This window comes from Lynx canadensis, chromosome X (assembly GCF_007474595.2).
Source record: "Lynx canadensis isolate LIC74 chromosome X, mLynCan4.pri.v2, whole genome shotgun sequence".
NCBI classification, from domain to species: domain Eukaryota; kingdom Metazoa; phylum Chordata; class Mammalia; order Carnivora; family Felidae; genus Lynx; species Lynx canadensis.
The window spans coordinates 34630168-34641823 of NC_044321.2; the positions used below are offsets into that span (position 1 = coordinate 34630168).

Consider the following 11656-nt stretch of genomic DNA (forward strand, 5'->3'; position numbering starts at 1 on the left):
TATTTATTTATTTTGAGAGAGACAAAGACAGCGTGAGTGGGGGAGGGGCAGAGAGAGAGAGAGAGAGAGAGGGAGAGAGAGAGAATCCCAAGCAGGCTCTGCACGGTCAGCACGGAGCCCAATGCCAGGCTCGAACTCACGGACTGTGAGATCATGACCTGAGCCGAGATCACAGGCCGACACACACGTGCACACGCCGACAAACACACACACCAAGTCCCACTTCTCCCGGCCCTTTTAGAGGCTCCAGGCGGCAGGCCTAGGTGCTCACTACATGGGCGTCGGGGCCAGGCTGCCAGGATTCAAATCCCGTTTCCCGCACTTCTTAGCTGTGCAACCTGAACGAGTTAAGTCAACACCCCTGCCTCGGGGGCGGGGGGGGGGGGGGCTCCCCTCTGAAGGCGGTGCCCGACTCGAGCCCTCCCTGGGAATGGCTTGGAGGATGAAACGCACATCAAGTGCTCAGAACTGTGCCAGGCATACAGTAAACGCTCAATAACTGCTTGCTGTGATGATATTAGTCAACGCCCCCCCTTCCGCTTCCTATCAGGTGGGCTGAGACACGCGCCAGTCCCCTCCCCCGGCCCTTGCTGGGAGTCAGCGCCCCTCCCCCTGCAGTATTTGAGCTCTGCTCCCTGCCACGGTCATCTCTCTGCCCCCGCCCACCCCCGCGCCTTCGCCCTGCAAACCATTGATGAGCAGAAGACAAGAAACGAGAGTTGGCCTCAATACCTGTCGTTAAAATCCCCTGGCCCCGGTCTAGCCACAGAGCCACGGGGCACAGGGGGAGCGGGCAGCCGATGATGACGGTGGCTGGGCTTGCGAGGACCCTCTGGCCTCTCCTCCTGTGGGGTGGCTGGACGATGCCGCCCCGGGGCACCCGGTTCCCCTCTGAGGTGGCTCCCGCAGGCTGCAGCGGCAGACCAGGCCGTGCCAGGGTGGGTCCGGCTGCAGGGAGTTCTCACTGCCCTGGGCCCCCCCGTGGGTACCCGCAGAGGCGAAGGCCAGGCTGCTCCCCTTGTGGATGGGCGAAGCAGTGGGGCGCCTGGGCGGCTCAGTCGGTTAAGCGTCCGTCTTCGGCTCAGGTCATGATCTCGCGGTTCGTGAGTTCGAGCCCCGGGTCCGGCTGGCTGCTGTCAGTGCAGAGCCTGCTTCAGATCCTCTGTCGTCTTCTCTCTGCCCCTTCTCTGCTTGCACTCTCTCAAAAGTAAATATTAAAAAAAAAAAAAAAAATTGGAGAAGTGGAGGGCTGGGGAAGCAGGGCAAAATAAACGCAGTAATAGAGACCCTCTCTGTGCAGCTAAGGCCTACCTGGCTTTTGGGGCAACCTCCTGATTCTGCCCGACGCTAAATCCCATGCTTCTTAGGCTTTCTAGGAGTCTCATTCCGGGGCGGGGAGCCAAAGGCATAGTGGACCACCCATGGCTCTTTCTCACTCTCCATTGATGACAGCTAGCCCCGCCTACCAAGGAACCACCCCCCAGCTCCTCCCTCCAAGTGGCCACAGCTGGACCCCCGTGGGTCCTTGAACATCTCCTCCCCCAGCCTCTGGATGAGCTCACCACCTCTCTTACTCGGAATAGTCCCTGCCCCAATCCTTGAATTACCTTGAAAAAAGGTTCCTCGGTGTCTAACGAACCAACGTGGTCTTTCGGAAGGACACCTGGGACTTTCTTGGCAGCCACTAGCGTTGTCAATGGGAGCCCTGTCCTTGGCCCCCTGCCCCCTAAACGCCAGGAAGCAGCCCCTAGCCACTGTGACAACTACAAATGCACCCCCATTTCCAAATCTTCCCCAAAGGGGGTGGAGAAGGGATGGTCCCTGAATAGGGACGCACTGCTCATCTTGGGATCGGATTCTTTCTATCCCACGACAATCGCCAAGCAGCCTCTACCCCCTCCTCCCCCCCCCCCCCAGCAAAGGACCCAGGATGCACGCCTGGTTCACGTTATTCAACCCGGAACTACCGCCACAGCACAGGCTCCGCCTTCCCTGCTGGGCACTCACGTGTGCACACTGGGAGCAGGGCTCCCAACAGGCGCAACGGAAGAGCTGGGTCCCTGACTCTATTCCTCACTATGAAGGCTCAGGGGTGGGTTTCTCCTGACAGATCATTTGCAGCAAAGCATTTACCGACCAAACATTTGCATAATTCCTCACCTCCCCTTCCATCGCTGGCATTACCTTAAAAAAATAAAAATAAAAAAGCAGCCACGGTTGGGAGAGTTCTGTTGGAATGTGTTCTTCAAGGTCTATTGAGTCACAATTCCCCGTTTAACCCTGAATGCTTGGTTCTTCTGTCTCCACTGTGAGGTTGGTGTCCACACCTTAAAAGGAGAGGGGAAATATAGTCCTCTGAAGAAAGAGGAATAAAATAATCCTCCAGCGTTTCGCTGAAGGAGGTCCAGATACCTTGGACAGTTTTCCTTCTTGGAACAATAGGTCTTAACACTAGTAGCTTCTTGCTAAAGTCTTAGAATCCCAATCTCATAGTGACAGCCTAGGCCCAAAGTTGAGGAGTTTTTTTTTTTTTTTTTATGGGGGGGGGGGGGGACCTGGGTGGCTCAGTCGTTTGAGCGTCCAACTTCAGCTCAGGTCACAATCTCAGGGTTCATGAGTTCGAGCCCCGCGTCGGGCGCTGGGCTGACAGCTCAGAGCCTGGAGCCTGCTTCGGATTCTGTGTCTCCCTCTCTCTCTGCCCCTCCCCCACTCACACTGTGTCTCTCTCTCTCTCTCTCTCTCTCTCTCAAAAATAGACAAACATTAAAAAGAAATTTAAGAAATTCTGCGCGCCATCGTGAAACCTCCCGAAGCCCGCCCACAGGCCACGGATTGAGAACCCAGCCCTGGTCTACCCCAGGAAGGAATGCGGTGTAAAAGCAGCTCTGGATACGAGTCAGTTCCAGCCAGGAACGAGATCGACCGTCCAGCAGCTCTTCCTGAAACGAGCCGAGAGCCTAAAGACGTGTCCACCGTAGATACCTCCGCTGGTGTGCAAATACGGCGAGAGGTAACCAGAGAAAGCTTCTGGAGCCCTCTCTCCCTCGTGAACACGCCAAAGTTATGTGGACTGCTAAGGAGAGAGGCCATAAAGCAAAACGACCTTGAAAGACTGCAACCGTTGCCCCCAAACGGTCACAATTCGTGCTGACGGCCGCTCCTGAGGCTCAGCGCTCTGCGTGCCTTGCCCTCGCACGTGGCTGTGCGCGGCTCATTCTGCTTCCCAGGGTGTTACCCCGTCGGCCTCACGATCACCCCGTGAGGAAGGCAGGGCCGGCAGGATCGCCCCTGTTCGGAGACTGCAACACAAAAAGGAGCGTTCAAACAGCTGAAGCGGTACCCGACAGGACAAGCTGGTTCGTAGTGGGAGGGCTGGAAAGAGAACGTGGGGGTCGGCTGACCCCCAAGGCCAACATTCATAGGAATTGGAGGGAGGCATTACACCACGCCGGGGTAATCAACTAAGAAGACGTGGAATAACCACAATCCGATTTGGTAACCCAGATCCCTAACCTCCTGCCCCAGTGCTTCAAGCAACCCCAGTTGGGTCTCGAAAGGGACTAGCTCTAAAGATTCTTTTCTGGAACTGATGCTTGGGACCGTGGCCTTTAAACTTTCTCCTCTGCCTCAAATATTCCCCCCTCTCTTTTCTCTTTCCAACTGGAAATACAGGGGGTTGGGAGTTAGGACGGCCAAAAAAAAAAAAGGGGGGGGAGAGAGAAAGGAAGAAGAGATGAAGAAAAACTGTATGACGGAGCCTCGTACAGATGCTGGTGGTAAGAACGCGATGGAATCTGTGAGCAGAAGATGGGGCGGGGGAGGAGACGGTCACAGCGACAGTGCCATGTGCCCTCCAGGCCAGCACGGACACCAGCAAGACTCAGTCCTAGTTTTTAATTTTTTTTTTTATGTTTATTTATTTCTGACACACAGAGAGACAGAGCATGAGCGGCGGAGGGGCAGAGAGAGAGGGAGACCCAGAATCCCACGCAGGCTCCCGGCTCTGAGTTGTCAGCGCAGAGCCTGACGCGGGGCTCAAACCCACAAACCGTGAGATCGTGACCTGAGGCGAAGTCGGTCGCTCAACCGACTGAGCCACCCAGGCGCCCCAAGACTCAGTCCTAGTTTTTGATGGCTCGCCACTGCCTAACATGGGTCACTGTCTCTCCATTCTCCATGCCACCTGCCACCTGACCCTAAACCAGGACTGTATATTTTAGGGCTTTCGTTATGGCTGAGCCCCCCTTCTGGCACCAGCTTCTGTATAGGCTAGGTGATCCTAGCCATCCCCCAAATCCCACTCCCCAGTCCCCCAAATCTAGATCATCCTCCCCATGCGGTCTTGTCGTCTCCGTGCCCCAGCACGTCTCATATACCATTTGCATCGTGTCTGCCGATGTCCCATGGGCCAAAGCAAGTCATGTGGCTAAACCCAAAGTCAATGTGGAAAGGGGACTATGTATGGATGTGGATACCGTGAGGTATGATCCATCGGGGGCCATATTTGTAACAATTCACCACGCGCATGAGCAAAATATCTTCCCACGCACTTGCTGCCTAAAAGGCATTTGCTTTTTAGGCCCTTGGCACAAGCATTGCCCTCTCTTGGCCTACTCTTTTAAAAACCCGGCATGGCTTTATTACATATCCCGTGATCTAGCAATTTCGTGTCGAGGCAGTGCACAACCGGGAAAAATGAGCGTTTGCGTTCACCAACAGCCGTGCACGCAAATGCGCACGGCAGTTTTATTCATGACAGCCCCAAACTGGAAACAAGCGAAATGCCCACCGAGAGAAGGACAGATCACCGACCACGATGTATTCGTACCAAGGGACGCCACGCGGCGCCGGTAAAAGAACGAGATGACCAGTCCGTGCAACCGCGCGGATGGATGTCCCCGGCAGCGCTGAGTGAAAAGGGGCCCGACGCACCCGAATACATATTGTATGATTCTATTTGTGGAGGTTCAAAACCAGACAAAACAAGTCTATACTGTCAGAATAATGGTTACCTTTTGGCGGAACGTCAATCGGGAGGGCGTGTAAAGAGAGCCTCTGGGACGGGTGTTGGCAAAATGTCCTATGTCTTGATCTAGAAGGTCATGGATCTATACTTGCGGAAAAGGCCATAGACTCATCCACTGAAGGTTGGTGGACTTTACCGTAGGCGTGTGAACTGTGGATCGGTTTTCAAAGTACAAAATCAGAACTAAGAACGGGTTTCCTAGTTGGGCCGCTCCGGACAGGGTAGCAGGGGTGAGAGAGCCATCTCTGAAGTCAGCAGGGAAAAGGCCTCGCTGAGCCCCGAAGGGCTCCGCATCTCCAGTCCCGGGAGGGGCACTCGGGGCTGGGGTCCCCGCGGTGGTGGTCCTGTGGGCTCCTCCCTAGGGAGGGGGAGGCCTTGACGAGCCTTTGTTCCGGGAGTTGATCAAGGAAACGAGCTGGTAATGAACAGCAGAAATAACAATAATTAATAATGGGCAGAATAAAAATGGATTTTAAATCCTGCAGCTAATTTGCCAGGAGACTTATTTCTGCAGCAGGCAGCCACTCTCGGGCTCTACCCCCTCCTCGGAATGCTGAGTAGACCGGGAAGTGGCAGGACCACGCCAGCTAGCTAGGGGGTGGGAAGGGGGGGAGCGAGGAGAGGCAGGGAGGCACAAGAACCTGGGGAGCGGGCGCCGACTTGGTTACTGGGCTCAGTCATGGGCCCTGCACCCCACCAGAAACGATAGGAGACCCTAAACCTCAAGGATGCCTCTCAGAGGCTGTATAGCCTCCGCCGCCCCCAAGATGGCCGATAAGCCCAGGGAGCCCCCCCCTCCCAGGGCGGCCCCTCGGACTCTTGGACCCTTGGCACATACCCCCTACCAGTCCTGTCCCCTTCCCGGGAGTCCAGGTTGGATGGGGAGGGCAGCAAGACCACACAACAATGGAAGGAAAACCCTTGTCAGAGAAGGAAGATTCTAATTAGAGCCTTAAATGCTCTAGGAAGATTATCTTTCCGGTTCCCCTTGCACAGAGAGCAACTAACAATAGGCCCCCCCATAAACCCTCACCTCCCTTTTCCTCCCTCGCCCCCCCCCCACCTGCCCCAAACAGGCCGACTTGCCTGGCTTTTATGGCTCCGTTGACAAAGGGGTACTCGGGGATCCTTCCAGCTTCTTCCAAGAGTGGGAGCAAAAGGCGACCTGGGCCTCCTCCATTGGCTTTCAGTACACTCGGGTGCGGGGAAAGCCAAACCGAGGTGTACATCTCTGTCTTTGACCATGAGTCTGTTTGGAGGCCAAATGCCTCAACCCCAAGGCTGGTGAGCAAGCAAGCGCGGGGGGGGGGGGGGGCGGGGGGGCGGGGCACTCCCCAGTCCCCCCTACTTGAGTGACCGCCTACGTTGACTAATGGATTTCTCTCCCTTTTCAACTTCAGCAAAGTGGATTCTTCTTGCTCAAGGCGACGTACTCGCTGAGTCGCAAGTTTTAGAAAATGAGGCCATCGTGGGGCTATTTCTGCGGGAAAGAAAGGCTGGCGGTGCCAGCGCCAGCCCCGTCTGCCTCCCACAAGAATTGGGTACCATGATTTTCACTTCGGGGAAAATTCCGTCTCCTATTTCAAAAAACCGGCCGGATCTGGCTTCGTCTTCAGCAAAAGTAGACACCGTGGGGCCAGGGCGAGGGTTTTTGCGCTCAAGGATAGTCCGGGACAAGTGACCATCAGGAAGGTAAAGGATAAAGAGGGCTTGGCGGCGTCAAGGAGGGCGTTCTGGCAAAGCCCCTGCAGTTGGGGTGTCAGCTGTGGGGTAAAGGGGGAGCAGGGGAGAGTCCCCGGGGTGGCTTCGCGCCGGGAGCACAGCCGGGCTCCGAACAGGGAGGCCAGCCCCTGCAGGAAGGCACAAAGGCGAGGTGGGGACCCCGCTACTCTTGAAAGCAGTTGTATTAGTCGGCCAGGGCGGCCGGAATGAGGAGCCACACGCTGAGTGGCTTTAACGACGGAGCTTGATGGTCCCGGACTTCTGGAGGCCGGAAGTCCGAGATCAAGGGGCCTCCAGGCTGGCTTCCCCTGAGGTCTCCCTGTGCGGCTTGCAGACGGCTGCCCTCCCACGGTGTCCCCGCGTCCCCACATGCTCCTCCCTCTGGGTGTGCCCGTGTCCGAACCTCCTCTTCTTAGAGGGGACGCCAGTCGGGCTGGATTAGGGCCCCCCCTGCCCCCGTGTGACCTCATGCTAACCTCATTACCTATTTAAAGACCTTACTCCAAATATAGTCACATCCTGAGGTCCTGGGGGGGGGGGTGTTAGGATTTCAACATACGAATTTGGGTGAAGAAACAATTTACCCCTAACCCCCGGACGGGGTTTCTCTTTTACCTCTGCGATTACGAATCTGGTCAAACTCCAATCAATGTAGTTCCCAGATTGAGAGAAGCTGTCGGGCTACGGACCGTACAGAAGAGGGTCCTTGTCTGCCCTTCCCCCCAGGCACCTTCCAGTGTAAATTCTCCTCAGTATCCAAGGCCCGCCTCTTCCAAGAAGCCCTCCCTGACTGCGGAGCTCACCCGAAGCTTTCTATTGCCAAACCGCACTGCATTATATGGATTTGGGGGTCCAGCTTTCTTCATCCTGGGTATAAATCTGCTTTCGGAGTGATCTTTGAGGATACGTAACCCCCTCGCAAACACACACACACACACACACATGCACACACACACACACACACACACACACACACTGCCAGTATCCGTTTCCTTTCTTTCCCAGCGACGTAGTTTGGGAAGTCAGGGTTGGCTGCACCCCCAGCTTCAAGGGATCAGCCTGAATGGCTTAATCACAGAACACACATGACTGAATTGGTTCAGTCAAAGGGAACATCGGGGCCTTTGCTGGGATGGCTGGGACACAGCCTTTCTTCTGGGCTGGGTTTGGTTATGGGAGAATGCAAGGCTCAGAGTATAACAGCTACAGCGGAGGCATGGGCGGGGGGCGGGGGGGCAGGTCAGGGTGCTGGAAGTTCCAGGGATGGGGGGCAGGGAACAACCACTGTGCAGCCACTAAAGCCCATTCAGGGGAAACAAAGAAAATAATGGGCACTGGGGTCATCTTTGGGTCCTAGATCAAGCCATACCTGAAGCGTTCACCCCTGGACCATTCGGTAACACAGACCAACGGATTCCTCCTTTCACTAACATTGGTTTGGGTTGGGTTTACAGTGGAAAGATCACTAACTGATACCATTTCCTTGAGATCCTCCAAATGGCCTGGCCCCATGAAACAAGGCCAGTCAGCAAATACTACAGAATCACAAAGCCGCAACCCGTGAGGGCTTTGTAGATGAGGAAACTGAGACCAGGGGTTCAGGGATCCGCCAACCCTGGCGGCCAATTCGTGGCAGAGCCTGGATGAAAGCCCAGGTCTGCAGTCTGGAGCCGCCTCCACTGCACCAGAAGGGCTATTGTCCCTCCCGTCCTGCCCCCCCCCCCCCCACAAACCTTGTCCTTGGGGGACGGGGGTGCAGAGAAAGCCGGTGAGAAGCCGCAGAGCCCTCAGCCCCCCAAACAGGAAGACTCGGTTGCAAGCCAGGAGGCCAGAGGGGAGGTAAGGCAGGAAATTGAGCGGCTCCGTGTCAACGACATGTGCCAAGTCACCTGGGGTCTGTGAGGGCGGAGCTAGAGCCGAGACGGGGAACAGCTGCCAGCCCAGGCAGCAGGCATGTCCTCTGTCCCCAGGACCTCAGAGGGCCCTACCACATGTTCCAAAGAGCCCTCTGCCCTCAGCAGGGCTGTCCCCGAGTGGAATGGTGGCTTGGCAGGCTCTAGTAGGGGCAGAAATATGTGACCCGCAAGACAAAATAGTCAGCCATTGGTCACAGACAAGTGCTGACGGCCACCTGCATAGCAGTCGGATGCCTTGGATTTTCCAGACCAGTTGGCATTTCAGTCTTCTGTGCTGCTGTCCCCAGAGGGGGCAAATGAACTTCAAGCTCCAGAAGCCATCTTGGGCAATGAGGTGACTTTGGGAACAGTTACGTACTGCTGTGGGACAAATCACCCCAAAACCTAGTGGCTTAAAACAACATCGTCTGAGTATTTTTTTTTTTTCTTGTTGGTCCTGGGGGGTTGCCTGGGCTCAGCTCGGCCGTTCCCGCTCCTTTGTGCGTGCGGTCAGACGGTGGCTGGGGCTGGGATCGTCTGAAAGCGTCTCAGCTAGCCTGGTAACTCCAGGGTCCGAACACCTGCGGCGAGAGAGAGAGAGAGAGAGAGAGAGAGAGAGAGAGAGAGAACCAGATGGAAGCCATTTGTGACCTAGCCTTGGAAGTCACCTGTGCTTCATTCAATTCATTGGAAGAGTCTGGCCCATATTCAAGGAGACGGGACTCAGACTCCACCTGGTTGGAAGGACCACGGCAGAATGTTTGAACGTGATTTTAAACCACCATAGAAACCAGAATTCGATTTCTCTCTCGTGTTTACAAAACCCAGATTTAGGTGGCTTAGAGCTGCCTGGGACCACCGAAATCTGGATTTCATAAACACGAGAGAGAAATCGAATTCTGTCGTGGACACGTGGCTGTCATTTGGGGTCTTTCGGTTACTCTCAGCCTGACTGGATCCTAATTAATCCAGAGACCTCGAACTGCCATGTCCTGTCCCTGGCACAGAGCAAGTTCTCAAACTAAGACTGGCTAAGTGAGGGGCACCTGGGTGGCTCAGTCGGTTAAGCGTCCGACTTCGGCTCAGGTCATGCTCTCGCAGTTCATGAGTTCGAGCCCCGCGTCGGGCTCTGTGCTGACAGCTCGGAGCCTGGAGCCTGCTTCGGATTCTGGGTCTCCCTCTCTCTGCTCCTCCCCCACTCCTGCTCACTCTCTCTCTCTCTCTCTCAGAAATAAAGAAACATTAAAAAAAATTTTTAAATAAAAAATTTAAAAAAAAAAGACTGGCTAAGTAAGAGTGGATGGGCTGAGCGGGGGAGGGAGGTAAGAGGGTGTGTGGCAGGGAAAAGCTGGGCTTCAGATCTTAAATACACTATTCCAACGTCCCCTAAGTTCACTTATGGGGTGTTAGGCTGTGTCCCGATATTTATTTGTTAAAATGAGAAAACATGCAAAGGCAACGGAAGAACAAGGGAGTAGAGTATAAACAGTTAAGTGCCTATCAGTGGAATCAATGAATGAACAAGTACAGGGCATCAACAGCCAAGAGACGCTCCCCGAAGCAAAGGCTCTCAGATTCTGCCCAAGAAGGCTCTAGGCCGGGTCACGAGAAAGTCCTTTGCCTTAAGACCCTCCCCTGTTTCTCTCCTCCTCCTCCTCCTCCATCCCGGCCCCCTTCTCTCTCTTTCCACAGCCACCTAGCACATATTCTTAGCACCCTCCCCAAGGACACCGGGAATTTTCTGACGCCCTGGACAGAGGAAAGCGAAAATCAATCCGTCCGTCGCGACTCCTTGGCAGGCCTGGCGGAGGGGGTCCCCGGTGCTCCGTCCACCCTCCTCCCCCCTCACCACTCAACCCATGCTCCACTCATCTCACTGCGCTCTTGTTCTGGTCAGCTCCCGCTTCTCACCCACCACCCAGTTCGGATGGCGCCCCATCTAGGAAGGGCCCCTTTCCAAGCCCACACAGCAAGCCCCATCGGGGAAGGTGCCCTCCCCATGCATCTCCAGAAACTCATGCTTACCTTTGTCAGAAGACTCCTCCCCCTGGATTAGAACAGTCTGCCTCGGTCCCTGCCCAGAGATGCAGGATTGCAGAGACGGCATGCTATCAATCATCACAGGAACCACCGAGAGTAGGCCTTCCAGAACATCTGTGATAGTGGCTGTGATGGCTTAGTTCTCCCCGGATTACAGCAAAGACGAACCCAGAAGGGGTGCCCCGTGTGTTGCAAGCCCCGGGGTGAGTGTCCTCCCAGCATCTCTCGGATCCAGGCAGGGGGGCGACCCCTCGATTGTGTTCGAGGCTAAAGGAGCCCTGGGTATCCCTCGGGCTGGTTCCCCAGATTCTGAGCCTTTGCCATGGTTCAGCAAGGTCTGTTCCACTCTTCCCCTGGGACGCTTCTGTTATGATAGCTCATGTTTTTCAAATACGGCCACAGCAATATCTGCAGTCCCGTGTGAGCTTCGAGAATCTTGCCATCCCCATCAAGAAGTGGGGCACCTGGGTGGCTCAGCCGGTTGAGCGTCTGGCTCCGGCTTGGGTGGCGATCGCGCAGTTCATGAGTTTGAACCCCACACCGGGCTCACCGCCGTCAGCGCAGAGCCCCCTTCGGATCCTCCGCCCCCTCTCTCGGCCCCTCCCCCACTTGCACTCGCTCTTAAAAAATAAATAAACATTGGGGCGCCTGGGTGGCGCAGTCGGTTAAGCGTCTGACTTCAGCCGGGTCACGATCTCGCGGTCCGGGAGTTCGAGCCCCGCGTCGGGCTCTGGGCTGATGGCTCAGAGCCTGGAGCCTGTTTCCGATTCCGTGTCTCCCTCTCTCTCTGCCCCTCCCCCGTTCATGCTTTGTCTCTCTCTGTCCCAAAAATAAATAAACGTTGAAAAAAAAAATTTTTTAAATAAATAAACATTAAAAAAAAAAAAAAAGAGCTGGCGTCCTTCTCCTCTCCCCTTGAACCTGGATGGGTTAGTGCCTGTTCCGACCAATGCAGCAAGTGAGGCTATGGGGC

At 55.4% G+C, this 11656-nt stretch overlaps 2 long non-coding RNA genes across 2 annotated transcripts; both read right to left on the reverse strand.

Moving 5' to 3' along the window:
- Positions 1-1166: 1166 nt before the first annotated feature.
- On the reverse strand, positions 1167-6018 carry LOC115507120. The gene is made up of 3 exons (XR_003966563.1): positions 5865-6018; positions 5013-5441; positions 1167-2327 (listed from the first exon to the last, which is right to left on the reverse strand). It is a non-coding gene; the product is annotated as an uncharacterized LOC115507120 (long non-coding RNA).
- Positions 6019-8390: 2372 nt separating this feature from the next.
- On the reverse strand, positions 8391-11207 carry LOC115507121. Its single transcript, XR_003966564.1, has 2 exons — positions 10669-11207; positions 8391-9224 (listed from the first exon to the last, which is right to left on the reverse strand). It is a non-coding gene; the product is annotated as an uncharacterized LOC115507121 (long non-coding RNA).
- Positions 11208-11656: the final 449 nt, after the last annotated feature.